This window comes from Myxine glutinosa, chromosome 6 (genome assembly GCF_964187855.1).
Source record: "Myxine glutinosa chromosome 6, kmMyxGlut1.1, whole genome shotgun sequence".
Taxonomy (NCBI): Eukaryota; Metazoa; Chordata; class Myxini; order Myxiniformes; family Myxinidae; genus Myxine; species Myxine glutinosa.
This window is the reverse complement of record NC_136266.1, coordinates 89278974-89292384: the sequence shown is the minus strand read 5'-3', so window position 1 is coordinate 89292384 and position 13411 is coordinate 89278974. Positions and strand designations below refer to the sequence as shown.

Below are 13411 nucleotides of genomic sequence, written 5' to 3'. Positions count from 1 at the left end.
GGTGCAGCGCCGTAGCATCGCCCCATCGTTACCCAACCAATCCTCATTCGGGGCATGACCTCACGGCCATTCTTGATGCCCATCAAGAATGTTTGGGGGCGGGGTTTACTTTCTGATTGGCAAATGTTCGGGTCTTTGTCGGCATGACTGTGTTGTTGGTGAATGGAGCTTTTTGTCGTTCTTGTCATTCATAATGGCGGCCCTTTTTAGTTTGAATAAAACAGAAGGGAAAATCACAGGGGCAATGACACACTGGGGATTATTCTTAAGCCCTACCTAATTAGCATAGCTCCTTCTCTCATATGGAGACACATAGACGATCTTACCTGGACAGTCGGCCGAACGGATTCCCTACACATCGAGATGGACTTCTTCTTCTTTACATCATTCGGGGCACGCTAATCTATACAATTCTATCTCGACTAAGGTATTTCATTACCTACCCCCACACACATAACAATACTAATATATTCCTGTTTAAAACAAGAATTGAGGTTAAACCAATTTTGAGTTTGTCTCTCTGAAAATAACAATAATTACAAAATGTCTGTTTTGGGTTGGTTAGTTTTGTAGTTCAGCGATGCTGTCCAAGAGTTTCATGAATGTTGTTGAATACCAAATCCTCCACAGATGACTGGTAGGTATATTCTTCATAAGCTTGTATATTGGTAGATTTTTTTGGAGGATTTGTGTTGTATGAAAAACTAATCCTATGGGGTCTACGTGCCATTTCTACATAGGAGGTTTACAGAGTTCTTGATTATCTTTTATAAAAGGTGAACACACATCACAGGAAACATCTGAGCATTATATGTCATCAATTTGTTTTTATACAAATTAAGCAACCAAATGTTGTAACCTATGTAAATGTAATGTAAAATGTAACCAAAATTAAGCAACCAATGTGGAAACGGTGAATGCTCAACCATGGAAACAATAAATTCCACATTCCAATAAATTCCCTCCCCGCCCCTTCTTTTCCAGTTGTTGCTGCAATATACACAATTTTTGTGGGTTCCAGATTCGGGGAGGGATGGGGGGAGACTAGTATGTACAAGCCATTGTAATTTGTTCCCTCTCAAACAAACAAAATGCCTTTGTTCACATGTTGAGAAATTTATTTGCGTTTTGACAATTTTTGTTGACACTTGGCGGATTCTATGTTTGACCTTAAGTCTAAAGTTGGAGTCCATTTGTTTAATACAGCAGCTTTTCTCGCCACTTCCATGATACTGTGACCATGTGGATTAAAATACCATTTTGTGTGTTATGTCTCTTATTGACCTTGTTACTTGTATAAAAACAAGTAACCACTTGTTTGAAATGTAATAAAATTGTAACAGTTCAAAATAAAACAAACCAACAATTGCTAATTGAAACATTGGCATTTTATTGATGACATGTCAAGTTTTTGACCAAGATACACCATCTCATCAGTTTGTTCTACAGTACAGAACAGCACAGGGTGCAATGTCAGTCCCCTTTCAATAGCGTGTGTGGCCACCATTGTTTTGGATACAGGCAGTGCATCGTCGGCGTAAATTGTTACAATTTTATTACATTTCAAACAAGTGGTAAATTTCTTGCATGACTGCAATAGTCATGCAGTCGTCTTCGTGCAGTATCATTGGAGATCCATGGGTTTGCACGCCCCGGAGTTTCTGCCGTAGTGCGGGATGCTGGACGGAATCGATCCCGCAGGTGACTTCGGACCATCTGCCTGTCCTGCCTTGCAGTGGTGACTCTTGGCCTCCCTGATCGAGGTCTGTCATCTGCAGAGTTGTGGAGGGTGTCTCTGTCCACCAGGGCCGATATCGTCTGGTGTGAACAGCCAAGGCGACGTGCCACCTCACGGTAGCTCAGTCCGCCTTGCAGCATGCCCAGGGCACGCTGCCGTTGATCCCTTGACAATCGTGGCATGTTGATTGAAATGCCAATTTTGCACTGGCCTTTTTAAAGCCAATATCAAGACATCACGTGCAGCTCATTAAAATCATCCCGTACCCCTTGGCTAATCACTGACAGTCAAAATGGCTGTTCAACAGCTGTGCTATGAAGTGACCATTGAAGGTTCAAGTGACCATCCGTGACCGTTTTGTCTGACAGTGAGGACGCTATTGTCCACAAATAAGTTCACACATTTACTACACGCAGTGTTATTGTTGATATTTAAAGGTTTCAAAGGTGGTAAGTTTCTTTTGCGTTTCAGTATATATATATAATTTTGTATGCTCATTCCATGTCATTCTAAAGGGTTTGTACTATCGTATAAATAAATAATAAATGTTTCCGTTCAAACTGCTGTGTGAATAAATCATACATTAGTGCTTCTTCCTGTTCTTCAAACTTGCAAAGAGGCTTTTTGAATTGGCAAATCCGTGATTAAACAAACTTTTTTTTTTACGGCATAGATGTTTGGTTCCTGTGTTTACAGAGTTTGTCTCTTCGTATGTATGCAAGTATGTCCCTTACATATTTATCCTACATATTGGGTGAGTTTTATAATTTATAGCCAACAATTACGTTTCTGAAAGGTAGAATTTAATGCGATTTGGCTTTGCCAGTTATGTTCCTTTCAACACCCTTTAGGGAACGTTCATGTATTACGTCATATACCTGGTCGGGGCAAATTATCACACTTGGTGATTGGGGAGAACTGAAATTATGACAACAGGGTGATGATATATGACAGGGGGGTGCATGTCCCCCAGATCATATGTAATTAAAATTTTGATCAAGGGCTCTTCAAACATTGAAGCATTTATTATGACTGCCTCCAACCACCCTAAGCCTGGTGTTGGCTCAATGGTTTGGGTGGAGGGCTTGGAATCCGAGGGTCCTGAGTTTGAATCCCGGTCAGCTGTTGAATTAACACCAGGTGGGGTTGACTCAGCCTGTCTTCCCTTTGAGGTCGGCAAAATGAGAACCAACTCATTGGGTCTTCTGTCAAGAAGGTTGGTAGCAGGATTTGCACTCCAGCTGCTGTAAAACACCTTATTCTGTAACACACACAGTGGAGTGTCAGGATGGTGCTGAGGTCACCTTGATAGTGTTGACTAACTGACCAACATACGGAATAAAACCAGTGTCTCAATGCAATCTCTTCACTTCCATGGTGACAGACAGCTTCGAGACTTATAGCACTTCAAAATAGTTTAATACTTACATTATTTGCTAAGTGGTATCTCCACCCAGGTCACCATCCTCATCAACTAAAGTATCAAACTAGCTCGACTATGCCACTGTTAGACTTTCGGTCTTGTTCTCTCAAAAATATATTTGCACCTCATATTGCTCAGTGTTTACAGCTACAACAAGTGTATATAGTTTCACATCCTTTTATGCATCAACTCTGATTCAGTCTGGCCTTTGAAATAGTGACAGAATACTAATTAAGTAATAAGCTATGTAATAATATCAAATCCTTAGCTGGACTCTCACAACGATGTTGCCATCATCATGGAGATGAAAGGTGAAATGCAGTTTGGGTTATTTTCATCAACCATCAAATTTTGTGGGTTTGTTGCTCTCAAGTAGTTGTGTGTTGATTGCAAATAGACTTTGACTAATAACATTTTATCTTGTATGCCCAGAAAACTAATTTATTTGGCAGCTCTATTATGATGATAAATATGGCTGGCATTCTTATTGCAGACAACCATATCCATTCCAATGCAATTACTTTGTTTACTATTGGCTTGTTCTGCCCTGCATTGAAAACATACTTCACCAGATGTCTTATAGATGCGGAAGGAAAAGTGGTGAGAATTTTCTTTTTTTTTATGCATGGGCTCAGGCTTGTAATAGAGTTGAAACACACACACACACACACACACACACTGACGAGACAAACACTTAACACAGCCACTCAGCTTGGAGGAAGTGCCGTCACAAGCATCACTTCCTGGGATACTCTGGGTACCAGTGACGTCATAACAATGGCGCCGCTTTTCTCACCGTACTCAGCGGGGCATTTCCTCAAGAGGAATTTCCTCCTCCCCATGGATGCCAACCAATGGGGATTGTCTGTGCTCGATCCTTTTCAAGCAAAAAAGCAGCGCGTACCATTTTAAAAGTCATTGGTATGACTTGAACTGGTCCAAACCGGATCCACACCGGATTTATTTATTTATTTACACTTGTTCGCATTCTCATTAATTAATTACCTCCGCCACCAAAGGTGGATGGAAGTTATGTTTTCACCCCTGTCTGTCCGTGTGTCTGTCCATTTGTCTATGCGTTTGTGAACAAAATATCTCAAAAAGTTATCAACGGATTCGGATGAAATTTGGAAGAGATGTAGCGTATGTGACAAGGACGAAATGATTCGATTTTGGTGAAGATCCGGATTCGGATCCGGCTACTAGAAAATTTTAAGTCATTCTTCAGCATTGGGAGTTAGGGCCAAAAACGATACATAGCAGGATATCTCAAAAAGTTATGGATGGATTTGGACGAAACTTGCTGGACAGGTTGTGTGTGTGACAAGGAAGAATCGATTCAATTTTGGTGAAGATCCGGGTCCGGATCCGGATGCAGCTAGTATAATTTTTTAAGTGATTATTCACCATTGAGTGATATTTCCAACCAGGCGGAGGTATATGCTCTCCACTGAGTGCCGTTCTAGTTCATTTATTTATCATTACACCTTACATCTCATTTTTTAAATTCATTCATTTATTAATCATTTATTATTTATTTCTATATTATTAATTTATTATTCATATTTATTTATTTATTATTTATTCATTCTCATTTATTTATTTACACTGGATTTATTTACAAACCGGATTTATTTGTGGTTCTGGCTCAGGCAAAAATAATGTGTATATCAGCAGGTGTAAAAATAAAATAATCAGGACAGCATGGGAGGATGAGAAGCCAGAATATTTTTCTGAGGAGAAGCAAAGTCAGTGAAGGGTTTTAGGCAACTCCGCATCTAATTGAGACCACTGTGCCCAAATGTGTATCCCACTGTTCTTGAAAAATGTTCACACTCATACTTTCAGCTAGGTCTTTCGGAAGATCTCTACTGGATGAGAGTTTCATGAGAGTTGATGCAATTGTACTTGAATCCCAAATGTAAATGTTTGTAAGCCTGATGAGAGGGGAGAAAAACCTAAACTTTCTGAGCAATCCTGTGTTACATTACATGTAGAATCTCCACAACATGAGCTAGCCAACAGTGTACACGTATGAGTGAGCGCAGCCATCGCTAGTGTCGCTGTGCATGATTTACTGTGCCAGCTCAGTACACAGACAATAAATGTGTCATCAGATACTAGTGATGCCATCGTACGAGTACGTGCAGCGACTGTGACGATTCTGGAGCCAGATTGTTCAGAAACACCTGTCGGTCTGTCACTTTGTCCGTCGATCAAATCTGTCATATTTTCGTTGCAGAAATATTGTCCGCCATAGTAATTGGTATCACGACCGACATAAGCCAAAATATTGAGACTATGGAGCAAATGGCATCCTGAGAAGGTATGAATAGGGACTACGTGGGACAATGGTATAAAATGTGATGATCTCATAAAAGGGTCATTGGTCAGTAAGGGTGCGACTACCTCATCAGTGAATTAATCTGTCAAGCAAAGGCTTTTTGTTATCACATCATGGAAGAGGCCTGTCCTTTAATTATTTTATTCTTTCAATATGCTTGGCATTCTGCGATTTACAATAGCTCTGAATATTTATATGGTGGAGATGTGCACTGCATTTGTTTGATGTTGTAATTACACTTGCAAATTTAAAATGAAATTTGTATCAACTAGATATAAAACATATTTCATCTGAATACAAGTTCATACACAAACCGCCTTTGATGTGTGTGCCGAAACCTCAGGAACATGTTGGCCCTCTTTGTGTCTTGCCTCTCTTGATAGGAGACTTGTCTTGGCCGATATTAAATCATCTATTGCCTTGTATAATTATTCCTCTCCTAAGGGCTGGCATGGTAGGCTCGAGCTTTGTGCATTCTCTATGGAGCTGTCCAGCCTGGGCTCGAATGTCGACCCAGATATAAACTGTCACCTTGGTCACCACAATGTGTACGTCGTTTCGCAGATGGACGCCATGCTGGGTGACTCGTCTTTTAGCATTAGTGGGTGGATGTTAAATATCCCACGGTGTTCTTCACGAAGAGTAGGCGAGATATTGGTGGCACCCTGAATAAATAAAAAAACATTCCTGCCCTGACTACCAGGCAGTAGGCAAAGGAAAACCACCCAGTGTCATCCTTGCAGTAATGAACGTACCTTGGTGTAGAACACTAGAAGGAAATCTGAATATTCAGGCAGCTGATTGATCCAATTGTACTTGAATGCATCTTCCATTGTTGTTTTTCACTGACAACTAAAAGAAAACAATTGCAACAAGCAGAAATTCGAAGCATATAATAAGTATTCGGACACTTGGATGAATGATGCATTGATAAGACAATATATAAAGAAGAAGTGGCAAAGGAAAGGAATATATATTTTTATTGCATAGCACGTAGGGCAATGCCATCTATAACAGCATTTGTATGCATGCATGTATGTATGTAGGTATGTCCCCACAAACGTACACCAATCAGAGTTGAGGATCTGGTCACATGACAGGGGAACGTGTTTAGTTAAAAGGAAACAGAATAACCTTCTGCGGAACGTTTTGGAGTCCTAGAGTGTTGTGAGGTAAGTAGGAGGTTTTAGAAATTTCTCAATACAGTTATGATTTTGAAATGTGATCGACACGGGCATTGCTCCCGGATCCAGAAGTGAACAGATGATGACGGTTCGTTGGTTTGATAACCTCTCAATACAATTGTGATTTAACATTATATTTTGATATATTAAAACTATATTATTAATTTGTGTTTGGAATGAAAATAGAGATATTGAGTTGAAAACAGAATGAAGAAATGACGTAATATAAGGGTTTCCATCCGTGGCATTCGCGGATTCCCCGTTTGCAGTTTCGCCATTGACTGGATCTAGCAACATTCAGACTGGGGACGTTTTTTGTCCAAGTCTTTGACGAATTTGCTGTCAATGCCTGATGTTCGACTGAAGGTGGCACAGGAATGTGGAATTTATTGTTTCATAGTTTTCCACTCACCGTTTTATTATCCAAGTCATTTGCGAACCTGCTGTCCATGCCTGAAGTCAAAAAAATGTAATATTACATTATTTGCGAACAGGTATCCCCACCCAGGTCATGCTATCCTCTTCAACTAAAGTATCAAACAAGCCTGGCTTCGCTGCTGTTAGACTTTCGGTCTTGTTTTTAAACAAGATGCAATAAAATAAAGCTGTACATGTTAAAGGTGAACACGCTGAGGGACTTCCTTGAATGAGACTCACCATGTCCAAACCAGAAAATATATCATCTCACCTCAAGTAGAAATAAACTTGTGATACACGTTGTCAGCCTCCTCGGCACCAAATTAGGTGGAACGGGCAAACAATGGGACGAAGGCAGCTGGCTTTAGGCCACAGGCAGTGAAAATATCAAACTCTGGGAAGATCGATGGCAAAAAGGATAACCACAAAGTCTCCAAAAACCCAAGATAGACATTCCAAAAGCAGCACAATTTCAACAGTAAATCCACATTTATCCAAACACAGATGGTAGGACAGAAATATAATGGGCTGGCATGACAGCTGAGAGGTCTGTGCTCTGTCCTCTGAGTTGTTTAGCCTGGTTTGGAGTCTCGACCCACCTATAAACGGTCACCCTGGTAGTTTGGCATGCAGGGAGCTCTCGCAGGGACTTCACGGTTCTTGCACAGACATCATGGTCGTGCTGCTGTTGCAGCTCTTCCTTCCCGATGAGCGAAGGATGCGACTGCAACTGCTAAATTGTCGACGCATTTGGATCGACAAAACTTTTCAGTCTCGGCACGTTCCTTTCACTTCTCCTGTCTCCATCACGATCTGCATTCGCACGGCACACAAACGGTGCTTCGTACCAGGTATACTTCGCTCGAAACATTGCACCTTTTAAGAAAGTATATAAAAACATAAAATGCACTTACAGGGATCGTACGTATTGGATCAAATTCGGTTGTAAAACGTCTTCGAGTTTTTTGTTTTTTTTTGTATACAGAGTCGAGGCTCGTGAAAAAGCTAACATTTATCAAACAAACAAATCAAACAAACAAGCAAACAAAGTATATAAAAAGGGGAGCGGTCGACAAGATGGGGAGAGAAGGGGAGGAAGCACACAAACACAACATTTGAGAGCAGGGACATCGGGAGATGTTTTTGGAGGGAGAGGGCCTGGGGGGAGGCAGGATAGGTATAAAAACGCAAGGACACCAAGGACTTCCAGGAAAGAAGTCAAAAGTCACCTCAAAAAAGTGGATTTGGGGTGAAATTAGCGGGGGTAGAAAAGATCAAGGTTTTGGATTGGGGAAGATAAGAGATGGTGGTGAACAGCCGTTTTAAAGACCTGGAGGGAGGAGTGAGTTTGAAGAGAGTGAGGGAGTTTGTTCCAGAGGCAGGAGAAAAGAGGAATGAAGGAGTGAAGGTGAGCAGAGAGTCTTGATTTTGGCAGTTTAACCATAAGAGGGTTGCAGGCAGATCTTGTGCGACCTGCAGGAATATTTGGGGGACAGAGCCCAGAGAGAGCTGGGGGAGCAAGGCCGGAGAGGAGTCGGTAGAAGACGGAAAGACCACCAACCTGCCTGCGGTGATTAAGTGAAAGGCCCTCGGAGATAGCGTCATCGCGGGAGATTCCAATGATTCTGAACGCTTTGATTTCAACAGCGTGAAGACGAGCTAGGTGTGAGGCAGGAGCACCAGCCCAGAGGGGAGAGCAGTACTCCATTGAGCTGCGGATGAAAGCCTTGTATGTGGTGAGGAGCTCAGGTGTGCCAAGGAAGGACTTCGCATGATGGAGGATGCCCAGTTGGCGACTGGCTTTGGAGGCCAGCTTGGAAATGTGGTTTTCCCAGGAAAGATCATGGCAGATAGTGAGACCCAAAAGCTTGAGTGACAGAACCTATTGGAGAGGATTATTCAGAAAGTAGATGGGAGGGTTGTCCAGTCGGTCTTTTCGGAGAGACGTCGTAAGAGTGTGAGATTTGTCAGGATTGAAAGACATGTTCCACTTGTTTGCCCAGTCTGTGATTTTGTCCAGGTCTGCAGAGAGAGCCACAAAGAGTTGTCTCTTTCTTCGTTGAATTTCCATGAAAAAACAAAAATACAATGTCGATATCTATAGTCTCCTTTTGTAATTTCCCACTTTGTTTTGTTTTGCTTGCCCTTCACGTCCAAAGAAGGCCCTTCATATGAAACGTGAAGCACTCAGTGAATTTGTTTTTGAGCCATAGCTGCTGGTCAGACAGCAATCACACTCTGAGATTGCAAGCAGCGTAACTTCGTGTCACAGAATCTCCAACAAGACCAGGTCACCTGCTACCAGCAGTCCGGGCACGAATTTGTAATAACTAGTGAGGTACCCATGCTATGCACGGGTGGGAGGCCAGAAGCAAACAGACAATGCATAAATGGCGAATGCAAAAGCATGAAACCAATAAAATCCACATTCCTGTAGCACCTTCAGTCGCATGTCAGACATGGACAGCAAGTTCGTGCAGGACTTCCATGAAAAACGTACCCGTTCGCAAACAAACCGGTACATTCACATATAGAAACATCGATCGTGGGTCCGTGGCGAATCTGCATGTGGCGATCCGCGAATTTCACGTTTAAAAAGTATAAACTGTCACGGTATTTCGTCATTCACTTGAACTCGATATCTCTTTTTTTCATTCCAAACAGCATAACTCCAATCACAAATTAAATAGCATTAATATAAAAAACAAACTTTTAACAACATTCGTGACATAAACAAATATTTGAATCCTGATGTGAAGTTCCATAGGGTTGGGTGAACACAATTACGAATTCAAAATCGTAATTGTATTCACTCAATTCCAATCAACAATTGATACTTTAACAAAATACTGTTTTAAATGACGGTTGTATTGGGATTTTATCAAACCTGCTAATTGCCGTGATCTGTCCACTTCTGCATTCGCGGCAGGTTCATATTTCTCATCAAAATCTAAACAGTATTTGTAGAATTTCAACAAAAACCACATCACTGTTCATATCGGTAAATATTATTCCAACATGTTTGGAAAAACTGGAAAATTGGAAAACGTGGAAAATTGGAAAAACAATATAGCCTATTTTACTCCAGGTAATACCAGGATTACCCACCAAAAATATCGTTGCCATCGGTTCAGCCGTTTTTGCGGTACCTGGGAACGGACGGATGGACATTTGGTGAATTATAGTAAGCTGCTCAGTTGTTGCCAGTGATAACTCGCTATTCAAAAAAGTACAGCGTGGGACCTTCCCACTAACTAATGCTAGTAAACAGGACACCCAGGCTTAACATCCATCCAAGAGACAGCACACGCGTTGTTGATGGGGCACACGTTGACATGCCTATGCCTCTGCAGCGACGTGTGGTGAGGCGCACGTAGTGCACCAATCCACGCTAGTATGTATAATGATGTAATAATATGGGCGGTATAATACCACTCCACCTACATGGGGCTATCATGGCATCTAGAAATCTCTCAATTTGAGCATCACCAAATGCCTTGCTTGGATTCAATGTAACATTTACCCTTTTCATTGTGGTGGAGGCCCCATGTTCCTGCTCGAGTAGCGAGCTGTGAATGCAAGATCCCTGCGAATTAACGCGCAAACCTCACCCGGAGATCTTTTCAGTCTCTGCTTATTACTCTGGCTCTGTTTCCATTGCATTTGGGAAGAAATTATCTAGTTCTTTGCAAATGATCAAATTTAAGAAGTTACAATTGAAATTTGTGTTCCAGCCTGCCTCTATAAGCCAATGATAACTTATTCACTCAGGAAACAATATGAACTCTCTCCCAGTGTGTGCACTGTTTGCACAATCACAGTAATGAGTAGTGAATCTGTTATACATCCTCACTCATTACTGCTTGTCTTTTTTGTCTTCCTGCATCTCATCCTTTTGCCATTTTGTCCGCAGAACGCAGGTGCAGCCAAGCCACCCCTAGAACAACAATGGGTGCTGATTTGAAAGTCCATTACCGAGCTTCCTTAGTTATGTTTTAAGAGCTCCTAAAAATTTTAGAAAGCATTCTGCTGATTTAACACGTACCCGTGCACCTGTACGCAGCTACACGTGCCGGTGCATAATCAAAATCTGCACCCATTATTTCCCCTCCCAGAAACCCCAAGTGACCTTTGACACCCTCCCGTTTATCCCAGCTGGAGGTTACATGCTGTGAGACAAAAAGTCCCTTTGGAACTGCTCGGCTCAGACGAGATAAGCACGAGAAGGTGACACGAACCCTCATTCTTATCTGTCATTCTCTGCCCTTCTTGATCCCATTCATCATCCCACTATAACTGCGGAACCTGCCCCACGTACACAGCACCAAATGGCAATTCCGGTCAACTGTCATAGATGTTCGGCACTGCACTTCGTTTTAAACAGAGATGTAGCCGTAATTAATCTGATAAGAAGCAGACATGTATACAATGGTGCTAGTACAAACTGTGCGATTTATAACAAAATTAATTGCGTAAAGCTGCGCATCATTTTCTCATTTGCCAGTCGGATGCTCTTGGTGTCGTAGATCTCACAGTATATGTGAAGATCAGATTAGCAAAAACACATTAGCAACCGGAAATCCCATTCAACTTGGTTTCCACATCATGCTCGGTGTGGGCTATAACCATTACAATGGAATTGGGCTCGATATTAAGGTTTCGCTTTACACGGACTGATTCAGGATTTAAGACCCTGGTGGTGGATAAGACCGAAGGCTTCTAACAAAAGAAGTGAACGACCTCAGGTCATGAAATTGTCTGGGATACACAATTGGCATTGCCATGTCTGTAAGGGAACTGCAGCATTTTTGCAGGCTATTTAAAGCTGCTCGCACTCGTCTCAAAGCTGCCTAGACGGGGTTAGAATCTCGGCCCACTTGTATTAACCCATTATCCTAATATTGTGCATCCAGGAACTTCCATTCCATAATTCCATTATTTGCATTGCGCCTTCCCTCCTATGGACACTAAACTGGGTGTCCCATCTGCTGCCATTCATTGGTGGACGTTAGAGATTACACAGTGTCCTTCACGAAGAGGTCCTGAGCAAACAAGAAGAAAAAGTCATAAAATATCATAGCCCTTGTGGTTTTAGTAATTTTGCTGTACGGATTTAAGGCCGTCAGTCGGCCATCTTGGGTCGGATTACAAAACAAAATCTTCTGCATACGTATACTCTCATGTTTTGTTTTTGTGCAAAGCTTGAACAAAATTGGTCCATGCATGCTGAGAAATGGTTGGGGACACCTTTAAGTAACATAATGGCCGCCAGTCGGCCATCTTGGATGTGATCTCAAAACAAAATGACGTGCATATGTAAACCATCATTCCTTTTCTGTGTGCCAAGTTTGAACAAGATTGGTAAACGCACTTCCGAGAAATGGTTGAGGACGCGGTCAATATCAGGTTTTTTTACAGCAAAAGTGGCCGGCAGTCTACCAGTTGGCCATCTTTGATCAGATCGCAAAATAAAGTGAGGCACACGTATATGTTGTCATGTGTTTCGCTCGTGCCAAGTTGGAACAAAATTGGATCATGCATGTTCAAGAAATGTTTGGGGACAAGCTTAAGTAACAAAATGGCTGCCAGTCGGCCATCTTGGATCAGATCGCAAAATAAAGTGAGGCACACGTATATGTTGTCATGTGTTTAGCTCGTGCCAAGTTGGAACAAAATTGGATCATGCATGTTCAAGAAATGGTTGGGGACAAGTTTAAGTAACAAAATGGCTGCCAGTCGGCCATCTTGGATCTGATCTCGAAAACACATGACAGGCATATGTAAGCCATCATTCTTTATCTGTTAGCCAAGTTTGAACAAGATCAGTAAAAGCATGTCTGAGAAATGGTTGAGGACGTGTTCAATATCGGGTTTTTACAACAAAAATGGCCGGCAGTCGGCCATATTTGATCGTATCAAGAAACAAAATGATGTGCATATGTATACCATCATGTACTGTCTTTGTACCAATTATGAGCATAATCCGTCCATACATCTCCGAGATATATGGTTGGAGATGCACATACGCATGGATGGATGGACGAGACCCAATGTCCATAAGCCCTCGTGTTGGACTAAGTCCAACGGGGACTATAATAATCATTTCCTGCCCTAACCTATGTATATGGGGCACTGCATCAGCGGCACAGCCGAACTCCCAGCAATGATATGCCATGAATCGCCTTGTGTTGCATACGAAAGAATAAGGATAATACTAAACAAGTCAGGAGACGACGATGGTTCACGAGCGAGCGGTATTCAATGACAAAGGACGGACTATAACCGAAACAAGTACACATACATTC

At 41.9% G+C, this 13411-nt stretch overlaps 1 long non-coding RNA gene across 1 annotated transcript in view; it reads right to left on the bottom strand.

The window, feature by feature from the left end:
- Positions 1-1371: 1371 nt before the first annotated feature.
- LOC137417347 (uncharacterized) overlaps positions 1372-13411 on the bottom strand; it is a 63771-nt gene continuing 51731 nt past the window's right edge. Inside the window, exons 2-5 of the long non-coding RNA XR_013623719.1 lie at positions 7706-7919; positions 7378-7500; positions 6261-6357; positions 1372-2999 (exon numbers count right to left, since the gene is read on the bottom strand). This is a non-coding gene — a long non-coding RNA (uncharacterized LOC137417347). The remainder of the gene's footprint in view (positions 3000-6260; positions 6358-7377; positions 7501-7705; positions 7920-13411) is intronic.